General features: G+C 41.5%; 1 protein-coding gene across 2 annotated transcripts in view; it reads right to left on the reverse strand.

Annotated features, from left to right (window-relative positions):
* rnf152 (ring finger protein 152) overlaps nucleotides 1-13,585 on the reverse strand; it is a 62,256-nt gene that overhangs the window by 15,852 nt on the left and 32,819 nt on the right. The window contains exon 3 of one of the 2 annotated variants that reach the window (XM_006799196.3): nucleotides 8,256-8,333. The gene's annotated coding sequence lies outside the window, so the exon portion shown is untranslated. Of the gene's footprint in view, nucleotides 1-7,319; nucleotides 7,486-8,255; nucleotides 8,334-13,585 lie in introns of those variants that run through there. The other variant, XM_006799198.2, reaches the window with a different exon arrangement.

The raw sequence follows: 13,585 nt of genomic DNA on the forward strand, positions 1-13,585 counted from the left end.
TAAACTGACCAGCATAGCTGCAGAGTGCCAACATCACCGCTTTAATGTATTCCGTGACATGACAGACAAATGGGGATAAAGTGTTGGTTTTACTGCAGCTAATCGTCACTAATGTATTCCAATTTTTTTAATCTTTCCATCAACATTCATGTTTTCAGCTGCAGGCTCTTTGCAACGACATAAATGTTACAGTGCGAATAAACATGCCAAATCAAACGTGCTCTCCTCTGCTGTGTGTCAGGACTGCAGGCATTGTGCTGAGGCAGCGTTTGCATAAAGCTGCTGTGTCGATTTTCTCTCCCACACATCACGAGTCTGGATGGGTCTCAACACTTCTCCTCCAGAGTACATTTAACTGAAGGTGAAGTGGTCAAGCAGGAGCTGCTGGGGTTAAGGCTCAGGCAGCTGTGTGTGCGCGCATATGTGCGTGTGTTTTAATCCAAAACTCATCAATTTCGTTAAACTGCAGCCCATTTTTCATATACATTTCATGTTAACTGCACAGGCGAGAAGGGCAAAGAACAGGCTGTCCTTGAGACGTTACATTTTACAGTATATATGTGAGTGTGGGCTCAAGAGTAGAGTACAGAATGAGGACCAGTTTTTGATTCTAGTGTACAGTCCTGTGTGGTATAATTTCATTCATCTTCTTTTTGCTATTCCTTTTAGCGGTCACCACAGCTGCCTCAACAACTGTCTGCATGTCCTCCTTCACTACATCCATAAACCTTTTCTGTGGTCTTCCACTTTTACTCCTGCCAGGAACCTCTATTTTCAACATCCTTTGTTCAATGCATCCACGATCCCTCTTGTGCACTTGTCCAAACTCTTTCCTCTCTAACTTTGTCTCTAAACTGCTTAACCTGAGCTGATGTGCTTCTTGTTTATCCTGTCTATTCCACTCAATGGAAACCACAATAAAAATTTTATCATCTTCAGTTTGGCCTCCTGTCTTGTCCATGCTACAGTCTCCGAATCTTAGATAATAGCAGGACTTACTTGCAGGACTTCTCTTGTAAATGTTTCCTTTCATTCTTTCATCTCCACCCACTCCACCCTGCCGGCACTCTGTTCTTTGCCTCTCTTCACTGTTTCTTGTATGCAAATTTTATCCACCTTACTCTATTTGCTTCTTATACCCGTCTCCCTCTCATTCATACGCATGTATTCTTTCAAGCTTCTACTGACACTCATTCCTCTTCTTTCTACAGCATACCTCCACCTCTCCAGGCTCTCTTCCACCTGCTCCCCACCCTTACTACAGATCAATATTATCTGTAAACATCATGTCCACGGAGACTCCCGGCCAGCCTCATCTAGCAGTCTGTCCACCACCACTGCAAACAAAAAAGTGCTCAGATCTGTGATGTAATCCCACCCCCACCTTGAACACATCTCTCACTCCTATCACAAACATCACAGCTGTCCTGTACCACCCTCGCTTACCTCTCTGCCTCTCCTGGCTTCGTTATGGTGTGCCACAGTTCCTCTCTTGGTAGTTTATCATATGCTTTCTCTAAAGCCACAATAACACCATGAAACTCCTTCTGACCTCTCTACACTTCTCCATCAACACCCTTAAAGGAAACATCAGTAGTGCTGCTCGCTGATCATCACCTCTCCTCTTAACTTAGCTTCAACAACTCTTTCCCATAGCTTCATGGCTCATCAGCTTTATTGCTCTGTAGTAGCTACAGCTCTGCATCAGCCTTACTCTTGAACATTGGAATCAGTACATGTGGGATTTTAGGTTTTGGAGTACTGGTGAACAGAAAAGATATAAACTATGGCTTTTAAAATGTCACCGGCACATTTTATTATTGGTCACTAGTATCACCGAAAAGAACATGGGGAAGGTTTGTTTTTCTTGTTACACTAAATCAGCGGTCCCCAACCGTTTTGGCACCATGGACCGGTTTATGCCCGACAATATTTTCATGGACCGGCCTTTAAGGTGTCGCGGATAAATACAACAAAATAAAACTAGTACCGGTACCGAAAAAAAGAAGATTTATTCATAACACACGTGAAAAGACCCAGGAAAACAGAGTTAACGATAAAAACGATAACAAAATAACGCTGAAAACCGATAAAAACCCTGAAAACGAAACATTTCACACCTGAGCCTCAACTCTCGCGGCCCGGTACCAAACGACTCACGGACCGGTGCTGGTCCGAGGCCCGGGGGTTGGGGACCGCTGCACTAATTGATAAACATTCATGCAAAAGAAGAATTACAAATCTGCAGCTAAGCCTATTGAACAGACCAAACACAATGACACACACACTGTCACAATGCATGATGGGTAATGCCAGCTAGCTGCTGGGTTACTGTGCTGCTTTCAACAGTAAAGACAGATACAGTAGAGGGTGCAGAAAAGAAAGTAGAGATGCTGTGTGCTTGGTGAACCAAAGATAACGAGTTACTGAAGACAGAAGAATTTCTGCCCCAGAATTGGGAAGAACGACTCCAAGCTGAGTTTGTTTCTAAGCTTCTCGCTGTGATCAAAGTGCAAACTGCTGCTTCCCTAATGCTTCTTTACAACAGCAGCTTAACCAAACCTGAGTCCACATTAGTAATCGTACCGTTTTCCTCTGCGTATCTAAGCATATATTACGTGCACATATTAGCTGACACTGTTGTATCTGCGCGTTTCTTTCTGTGCATCACACATAATGTGATAGTGTTGCACTGTGTATATGTGTGTCAGCAGAGCAGATGGAGCGTCTGAAAGAGGCCTGTGCAGCCGACCACTGCAGGATACATTATGGCAATTTCCAGCTTGAGAAGCCAGAGAGAGTCAGAGCTGCTGGATGGATTCCCTCCACCAGCATAGGTCTGCCTGTGCAGCACTGTCCGTCACATCAACTCCCGCAATGCTGGGAGGTTACCTGGTGAGAACCGACCTCATCCAGTACCTCTCTCCAGGTACAAAAACAAAGTCTGACTGCAAACTTAAAATCAGCTATAAAAGCCAGTTAGAATTGAGACAAAACTAAAGTCAGCTGCATTTCAGTTTCAACTGTAGTTTAATTATAAAGCATAACAACAATTCATCCCAGGATGATTTACAGTGACTTACACAGTCCATTATATTACAGATGGATAATTCAACCTTATAAACTTAAAACTGAATTTTTTTTAAATGTATCGCTTTCTCCAATAAATATAAGACCAGAAAGCACACTTCTACTGAAGCCACGGACTGATTATGAAGACTTGAGTTGACAATCTTTGCAGTCAACAACATGAAACTGGATGCTTTCCCTGGTTTATTAAAATTAAAATTAAATAAAAGATCAGCTATAACTCCCTGTTTTCTGGGCGTGAGACAAGAGCTTTAAAAGCCACAGAGGCAATAAGATGCCAGGTAATGATTACAAGGCTTGAACAGAAGCAGTTACCAATACCACATACTGTTTTACACAGCACACTGCAAGTGTGTGGTACAGCTTAAGGCTGTCTCCTTTACAGGGTTCATCTATTCAATTCAATTCAATTCAATTCAATTTTATTTATATAGCGCCAAATCACAACAAATGTCGCCTCAAGGCGCTTCATAGATACAGAGAAAAGCCCAACAATCATATGACCCCCTATGAGCAAGCACTTTGGCGACAGTGGGAAGGAAAAACTCCCTTTTAACAGGAAGAAACCTCCGGCAGAACCAGGCTCAGGGAGGGGCGGCCATCTGCTGCGACCGGTTGGGGTGAGAGAAGGAAGACAGGATAAAGACATGCTGTGGAAGAGAGACAGAGATTAATAACAGATACGATTCAATACAGAGAGGTCTGTTAATACATAGTGAGTGAGAAAGGTGACTGGAAAGGAAAAACTCAATGCATCATGGGAATCCCCCGGCAGCCTACATCTATTGCAGCATAACTAAGGGAGGATTCAGGGTCACCTGGTCCAGCCCTAACTATATGCTTTAGCAAAAAGGAAAGTTTTAAGCCTAATCTTAAAAGTAGAGATAGTGTCTGTCTCCCGAATCCAAACTGGAAGCTGGTTCCACAGAAGAGGGGCCTGAAGACTGAAGGCTCTCCCTCCCATTCTACTTTTAAATACTCTAGGAACAACAAGTAGGCCTGCAGAGCGAGAGCGAAGTGCTCTAATAGGGTGATATGGTACTACAAGGTCATTAAGATAAGATGGGGCCTGATTATTTAAGACCTTGTATGTGAGGAGCAGGATTTTGAATTCAATTCTGGATTTAACAGGAAGCCAATGAAGGGAAGCCAAAACAGGAGAAATATGCTCTCTCTTTCTAGTCCCTGTCAGTACTCTTGCTGCAGCATTTTGGATTAACTGAAGGCTTTTCAGTGAGTTTTTTGGACATCCTGATAATAATGAATTGCAGTAGTCCAGCCTGGAAGTAATAAATGCATGAACTAGTTTTTCAGCGTCACTCTGAGACAGGATATTTCTAATTTTAGAGATGTTGCGCAAATGGAAGAACGCAGTCTTACATATTTGTTTAATATGTGCGTTGAAGGACATATCCTGGTCAAAAATGACTCCAAGGTTCCTCACAGTGTTACTGGAGGCCAAGGTAATGCCATCCAGAGTAAGAATCTGGTTAGATACCAAATTTCTAAGCTTTTCAGCGCCGAGTACAATGACCTCAGTTTTATCTGAGTTGAGAAGCAGAAAGTTAGTGGCCATCCAAGTCTTTATGTCTTTAAGACACTCCTGCAGTTTAACTAATTGGTGTGTGTTATCTGGCTTCATGGACAGATAGAGCTGGGTGTCATCTGCATAGCAGTGAAAATGTATGCTATGTCTTCTAATGATGCTGCCTAGGGGAAGCATGTATAATGTAAACAGAATTGGTCCTAGCACTGAACCCTGTGGAACTCCATAATTAACCTCAGTGTGTGAAGAGGACTCTCCATTTACATGCACAAATTGGAGTCTATTAGATAGATATGATACAAACCACTGCAGTGCAATACCTGTAATACCTACAGCATGTTCTAATCGCTCTAATAGAATATTATGGTCAACAGTATCGAATGCTGCACTAAGGTCAAGAAGGACAAGCACAGAGGTGAGTCCACTGTCAGAGGCCATAAGAAGATCATTTGTAACCTTCACTAAAGCTGTTTCTGTGCTGTGATGAGCTCTGAAAAAGTCTGAAAATCTACAAATCAGTGATGGAGGCTCAGCCTTATATTATCGGACTTGTAGTTTTTTTTTGTTTGTTTGTTTTTAAGGACTACACTGTAATTAAATGACATTGATAAAAAACTTAAACATGGTTTAAAATGCTTAGTGTTGGGTGTGTAGTGGGATGTCTTCCAAACAAAAAATCTCAGTGGCATGCCACTTAAATAATTTTGACCGGTTTTAAAGGGTTAACTTTTCTGACTACAACAACAGAATATGTGCATCATGTTTTAATGTACGAGACTATAAACTTGCACACTGACCTTGTAAAAGCCTCAAAAATCTTTTTAGTGAAATAACAGATCGACTGAGCAGAGGACTCAACTGCTGCTGGCCATTAAACAGAAGCCCAGTTTAAGTCGCTTTCAGGATTGGCTTCACGTTTCAGCCCATGAAGCTTCGTCCGTCCTTTAAACTGCCTACGACTACAGCATAGGCATGATGCATCCCTTCAACTTTCACGGAGGTCACAGTAAGTCCAAAAAACTCCCTCTGGAAAACTAATCAATGTTCCTCTCTGCTCTTTGATGAGAGGCATCTCTATCCTGAGAAAACATGCGATTTTTAAAGCAGAAAAAGGTCATCGCTGCGACTACAGCAGCCGCAGGCTCGATCTACATCTGCAGATTCAAAGAAAGATCCAGGAGCTTGGAGATAAAGGCAAGCGCAGCAGCTCTGGCTAAACTTCAAAAACAGCACTGACAGTTTTAATTAAGCTAATCTGCTTACAGAAATTATGTAAATGAGGATCACACAAATTATCAACTGTGGGACAATGGCGCTGTTATTATTTTATGTTGTTTCCTGGAAGAAGAAAAAAAGTTTGAATAATATTTCACAAAAAAAAAAAAAAAAAAGAAAAAGAAAAACTTTCAGAGGTTAATGCAGTCTCCAGATGACTCATAGCTCATAATGTGCTTTTTTCCTCTCATGGCAGAAATCATTTTGTACCATCAGGTCTTCAAATGGAGCACATCTCGCTGCAGAATGAAACACTTCAATTCACTTATTAAATAACGGAGTTCACAGGCGAAGGGATGGCATTTAAGGACAGGCCGCGAGGCTGTGAGAAGACATTTGAGAGGAAAAAAACAGAAACCATAATCACAGGTGTATGAAGAAGAGCTGTTCTCTGTCTCTGTGTGTTTGTGCCCTGATTTATGGGTTTAAGCCTGACAGGAAGTGGTAAATAAGACTCTCTGGTACCTGAGATAATGCACCTCGACCCCTGATCCCTCAGTATGAGCTCATTCGCACATCAGGAAGCAGCACAGCAGGAATTTGTGTGCGTGTTGGTGCAGGTGTTCATGTGTGTGTGCGTCCATTTGCAGCATTTTCACTGCACAAGCTCTAAAAATTCCAGTTGAGTGTCTTTTAGAAGCTCGGCAGGAAAACATTCAGGGAAAAAAAAAGAAGAAGAAGAAAAAAAAGAACCAGTCGATTAGAGAGTCGTCACACGTATCGCCTCCTCTTCAACCTGCACCTTGGCTCGCACATCCATCGACGGCAGCGCTGCCAGCTAACGCTTTCAAGAGTCTGTCAGTCAGTTTGAAGCGCGTTTGGAAACCGTGGCACGTTGTTAGGAGACACGGGTTGTCATATCGTGGATGTTTTGTCAAAGACTCGCTCCGAGGGCGTCGGGGAAACGACCGGCGGTGGGAGAACTGATGAGGTGACAGCGGCATATTTTTAGAGCTGCCCTCAAACCTTTACATGTCACCTTGTCACCATTAACACCTCTATATCGTCGCCGGCGTTTTGACACGTTAATTATGGGCGAACCCAAACAAACGTCGTCTACTCCCACACGCACAAGAAAACCAGAAGAAGGCCTGAGGATTAATTCTGCGTATTTCAGTGTAATTTAATGCTTTGTGACAACTTAATTATTTCACAGAACGTAAACAAATATTTTCTTTTTGTTTTACTCGGCAGTAATTGCTGCAATAAGCAAGGTTTACCTTATCAGTATGAAGGAAATGGAAATTTTCATTTGGTAGAATAATGACACCAGCAGAGTTTAGACAGGTTTCTTATGATTCTGATTAGAGAAAGACACTAAATTGAAATCTATGGGACAAATATGTGGCAAAAAAAATAGTGGTAAAAGTATTTTGCAGACATGTGACCACTAACCAAATGAAATTACCTGTGAGAAGAGAATAAAGGCCCAGAGATTAGTCCTCAACCAGCTGTTAGCCACCGGTTGTGAGGGGAAAAATTCTGAGTGTTTGCTAAAATTGAGTCACACCAGACCAGTCCGTGATCCTGTGGCAACCAAAAATCACAAGAGAAACATTTATATTCCCAAACTGGTTTTCAAAAGCCTCCTGGTTGCTAGCATATTGTTGCAATTGTAGTTGTAGCTTGAATGGAAATTCGTTGTCTACAAATACTGTCCTGCTCTTCTCTGAGCTGTAGGAAAAAGTGCGACGCAAACCAAATATGAAGAAAGTTCACCATGAAAGCAAAAGGCGTGCCAACATGTTTTAGAGGGAGCAACTTTTACTTTGGAGATGAACCATCATTTCCTGTTTGTGTTGCACTCTTTTGTTTTTTTGTTTTCCAAATTTTACGACCACTCAGCTGGTACTTAATGAGATTTTACAGACAAACTACAGGTAACCATAGTTCAGCAATTAATGCTTACAGGTACAAGCTTCTTAAAGCCGGTAAGTACAGCGTTGTTATATCTTTAATTCATGAACTATAGTTTGACTTTAATGCTTGTTCTCATTAAATGCAGCACTTCCTTCTAAATACTACACAATTTCTGTAGGGCAGCAAGTTTTATGGTCAGGTCAAATATAGTCTGTATATGTCTGAAATGTCAAATTCACTCTCAAACACATCAGCTATCATTTCTGGAGCTAAAAGGGGCAGGACTGCCATGTTGTTCCTTCTGTCTTATTCTAAAAGAGAATGAAAGATAAACAAAAGACTAAATATAGTAAAGAGCAGAGCATAAAATTAGTGATTTCAAGTATGTAACTTATGTGTGACATGACCTAATGCGGAGAAAATAAAGGCAAACCAGAGTCTAACGAGTGTCTTTGGGGTCTCTCGACAGGCAATAGAAACTCACCCAGACAGAAGCGGATTCCAACTTATTCCGATCAGTCGTGGTGCGCAAATCACAAATGAATCAGAGCCAAAAGGATCGCTGTTAGGAGAAAAGGACAAAAGACAAACTGTCAGTACTGGCCCCGATTGAAGAGCTGCCTCTATGGAGGCCTGAGGAAGTTGAGGGGTTAAAGCCTGTATTTCTGGAGTGAACGGATGATCCACTTCTTTCATATTTTGCTAAAGAATCTCAGGTCAGGCACACCTACAGTTTGAGGGGATCGCCTCTGATCGCTGAAGAACTGCCAAAAATAACTTGTGTCTATTTATGGCTTAATAACATCACTGGTTCCAGCCCTGGTGCCCCCTCCCCCCCGACATGCTCAGATGACCAACGGATCCTGACCAGATCACCAAATCTAGACCACAAACTCCTCAATCTGGGCTGAACCCAGCCACACTAAACACAAACTTTATTGTTTTGGTCTCTAACTAAAGCTCATGACCACAGCTGAGTGTTTGAATATGGATTTGCTATCCAATCACTCTTGACCAAGATCTAGAAACATTTCAACTTTTTTTTTGAAAAAGGGAGCAATAAAAAAAAGTTTAATCATGGATGGGTACAGCTTAGCATTAATAATAATAATGTGTATGTGTTAGTCCCCATAGGGAAATTGCTCCTCTGCATTTAACCCATTCACCCAGTGAATGCAGTGGGCAGCCACCAATGCAGCGCCCGGGGAGCAGTGTGTAGGGACGGTAACTTGCTCAGGGGTACCTCAGGGTAGCCGTTCAGTGGAGTCGAACCCCCGACCTTCCGATCATGGGGCCACCACTCTACCTACTGAGCTATCCCTGCCCTGTCCTGCTATGCTAACATAAAAACAAAATCATGTTTCAAACTCAACTTCACAAACACAAATCTCATCTTTACAGTAAAATAAGAAAAATATATTAGATCACAGGTGTCGGATAAGAAAATGTCTACTTGTGAAACTCATCTTTACATTCATTATTAGCACTCAGACATGCCATTATCGGCTGTGTAATGTCCCCGACTCTTTACTAAGAGGCACTCCACAGATCCGGTGTTATCCAACAGCAAGTTCAACCTCCATGCATTAATTTCCTCCCTATAAGCTGTATTTAAATGATGGATTATTTTTCTTTTCAGAGTAACGCTCGTCCCATTAGCTGCAATCGTGTCAAACCGCCATTAAAGCAAATGCATAATAGCCAGTTTCCATTTAATGAAATCGAGACTTAACATGCCAATGAAACACAGGAGCATCGTTGTGAATAACATGAAAAGCCTCGAGGAGGATTGAGTGGCCTGAGATGACGAAGTCGTAGGATGATGGAGTATGTGCTGTTGCCAAGCAATTGGTCCAAAGACAGATGTCAGAAATGAACTGCGTCCTGTACCAATGACAGCCCAGTAAGCCATATTGTAAACAGGCATTAAAGTATATCTGATGGTTTGGGGAAATGTGGAAAACATCCCAGTTTTTGTCTTTTCATGCTTTTACTGTCAACACAACATTTATACACGTTTCATAAAAAAAAAATAACTTCCTGCCAATCTTACTTCTGAAAAAGCTGTCAGGTTGGGGTTACACGTGTGAACAAGTTGGAATATTTTCTGACACAGGATGAAAAAGAACCGTGTGCCACTTTGACACTTGCTCGAGGGTTTTTCTGTCTGGCATTGGCAACAACAACAGGTTGTTTTCCCTCCAAGTCCTCGCGGAAACGTGTAATGTGATTTCCAGTTCGGCTCACTTTCCTCTCTCGCTCTCCCCTCAGTAAAATTCAGCATGTGTCGAGTGGGATGGAGGGAAATAAAAACAGGAAACTCTGCTCTGAATCCAGCTGTAAAGTGCTGAGAGGATGGTGGTAAATATCACCTTTAAATTCCAGTGTTTTAAGGTACTGCAAAATCCTATCTACTGATATGAGCGAACCATTGATTTAATGGGGGTATGTAAAGGACCCCCCGCTCTTCCATTGCCCATTTTATTTCTAATTATAATATCTTAGTCTTTTTTTTTTTTAATCTCTTTCTAGTCAGTCTTGAAGTGAGGTCTTTTTGTATCTCATTATTTTTGTTTTGCATCTTTGTGGTTGTTCTGCATCTCTTCAGGGTTGGATTGCATCTTTATATTCAGTGATTCATGATTTTTTTTGTAACATGTTCTTGTTTTGCATCTTTTTATTGTTTCCTTAAGTTCCTTTTATTTTTCCATCTTTTTGAGAAAGTTTTGAGGAAGTCTCTTGGAATAGTTTGATTCATTTTGCAAGTTTGCTTTATATAGTTTACACCTTTTGAAAGGGGTCAGTTACCACAATAAGGCAAAGCTTTTACTTTGAAGGCTAACGGGCTGGAGCGAATCTGAAAGGTGCAATCCAAACTGGAAATTGGAAACAATGGGTAGCTTGTGAGTGTTAGCAGACAAATCAGTGTGTACCATGCAAACTATTGACAACCCAGCCTAACTGAAACTGTCTAAAGCAACTGCGCCAAGGTTAGCAACATCTTGGAAATTGGTTGGAAATGGGAATGCACATTTTTTCCTCGCCCCCAGAGGTTGCCAGGGGGTCACTGCCTAGGCCTGTATGACTAAGCCATTAGTTTGTTGTGCTCTAGTCTCCCAAACTTTCAGCCAGAAAGTGAATAAACTCAGATTATAAAATGCAAAGTTAGGCACTGTGAGCAACAATGTCACTTTTAGTAGCACACATAACATAACTGGCTTATCAAAGCTCTTACACTGACAGCCCAACAACTCTTATCTTATCTTAAGACTCCAACCTCAAATGATGTGCACTGGCATCACTTACCTCAAGAGAAAATCTTCAAGAGGAAAAGTTTTTTGCCATCTCTAATTATCAAAGAAGAACCAAAGGCCTTCGTTCCACATTCTGAACCTTAATTACGACTCAATATTGTTCTTCGTAGCAAGTAGGCTCCAGATACGTCAGGGTAAACCTGTCTTTTTGTTTCTGGGTGCTTGAAGATATTTTTCAATAAGCACCAGTCTTAGAAAGCTCTGTTTTCACCCCCAATAACATTGACTTTCAGGCAAGATGACGTAACTCTATATTATAATCCTAAATCCTTTGAGTATAAACCAATTAAGACTATTTAATCCTTCTGTTTCAAGTGAAAATTGAAATCTTAAAAACAAGGAAAAGAAGAAACACCAGAACAGAGAGCAGAAATCTTTAAGTAGCAGCTGTGGTGTCTCTGGAAGGACAAAGGAAAGCTGCCTGTGTTGTAAAACTGCAAATGAAACAAAACTCCTCAAACACATTCTACATTAGGGAAAGTAAAGGCTATTGTTTTGAAGGACTATGTGGCCAGTTTATAGATAAAAATGGGAAAAGCGAGTTAAACAGTATTTCATAAAGTCGCCGAATGCTGTGCCACCTGCTAACACAGTTTAGACTTTGAGGAATGGCCGGGATGTTGCCTCTCTCCCTCCCCGTTCATCTCTTTTAGTGAGACAGACTGTGTTGAGGCTGAGGACATATTTGGCACTCAGCCTAGGATAGAAATATTCCACAGAGACCGATGTCAGCGTGGACACCTTCAGCTGGTGAAAACACAAAGCGAGTCAATACCCTGATTGGCAGGTAGCTCCTGAGTCACAGGTCAGGACAACTACTAATAAATCCATCAGGACGCAGTGCAAACCGATACAGTAACCTCTTAATCTCTTTAACGAGCCTTATCAACAAATAAATGGAAAGATACTGTGTCACCTTTAATCAATGGTAACATTCAGTTCTGTTAGGAAAAGGTGACATTATGGCCTTTTAGACTCATTTTTATTAATAAAAAGTCAATTTTACACATTTGTACTGTTTAATTCACCAAAACTTGTTTTGATTTCTCTAAATTCATCTTCCTTGCAGCCCCGATTTCCCTTTGTCCTCTAATAGCTTTGTTGGGGGCTGTTTAGTTAAAGTTTAGATTTTATGGCCATTTAGAATAAGAGAAAATGATCAGTGCATATATCTTTACAAAGTATTGTTACTGGAAGTAATGGCTCCAACCTAAGACATCTGATTGTAAATATATCATTGTACTGAGAGAAAGGACCCAAATATAAGACACTGGCAGACGACATAACAAAAGATGAGAATCCATCTGAGGTACCCTGTTGATGCCAGATGTCAAAGGGAAGTGACCAGACTGGGTCAAGCTAACAGGACTGCAACAGTAACTTAAATAACCATTAATTTGAACAAAGGTATGCAGAAGAGCATCTCTGAATGCACAACATGTCAAACCTTGAAGCACAGTTTTAGCACAATGTGGTCCTCTTTTGCTATTACACTAGAGGACCACAGTCTGTTTCCTGTTGGGTGCCTCTCCTCTTGGGAAGAACAGGACACAGAGGCTACAATTCAAAACTGGACAGCAGAAGACTAGACAAATATTGCCTAGTCTGATGAATCTCGATTTTTGCTGCAACACCTGGATGGTAGGGTCATTTTTAGGATAAACACAGCCCGTTCTCACTCCCGAGGCGTAACATGCCGACGTTTTGTCACGTCCCGCGGCGTTCCTGAGGAACGTGAAAGGAGACCTTCGGCGTTCTTATGGTACGCGGTGGGTTATGGCCAAAATCCAGTGCAATGACGCTCCCGCGGTAATAGACGTTCCAGCCCTGTATTCCAGCCCTAAACCTAACCTTATCCCTAACCCTAACCTTTTTCCTGAGGTTAACCAGGACTTTAATGATGTTAAATAGCGTGTTTCTAAGCGATTTGAAGAAAAAGAGCGAACATGTGTAGATTGAGTCCATACGGTTCTCATATTTCCTCATTTTTCCGATGGTGGGTAGCCGAAAACGTAATATGTTGACGATTTGTCACCAGTGTGAAATGTTACGCCTCGGGAGTGAGAACGTGTTGGATAAACAACATGGAAGTATAGATTCATTCCGCCTTATATCAACACTTCAGGCTGGTGTTGGTGGAGCAGCAGTGTTTTCTTGACACTTTAGGTCCCCGGGTACCAACTGAGCATCTTTCAGCTGATAGCTGCTCATAGCAGGATAACACACCATGTCACGCAGCTGGTTTCTAGAACATTAAAAAGAATTCAACATACACAAATGGCCTCCATAATCACTAGATCTCAATCCAATGTAGCACCTTTGAGATGTGGTGGAATGAGATATTTTCATCACAGATGTGCTGCTAATAAATCTGCAAATCTGTGAGAGTATCGCGTCAATATGGACCAAACTCTTGGAGGAATACATACAACAGCTTGTTGAATCTATGAAATGAAGACTTAAGAAAGCAAAAAGAGATCATAGTTGGTACTACCAAGGT

The sequence above is a fragment of the Neolamprologus brichardi genome, chromosome 9 (assembly GCF_056152115.1).
Source record: "Neolamprologus brichardi isolate AB-2024 chromosome 9, ASM5615211v1, whole genome shotgun sequence".
Classification (NCBI taxonomy): domain Eukaryota; kingdom Metazoa; phylum Chordata; class Actinopteri; order Cichliformes; family Cichlidae; genus Neolamprologus; species Neolamprologus brichardi.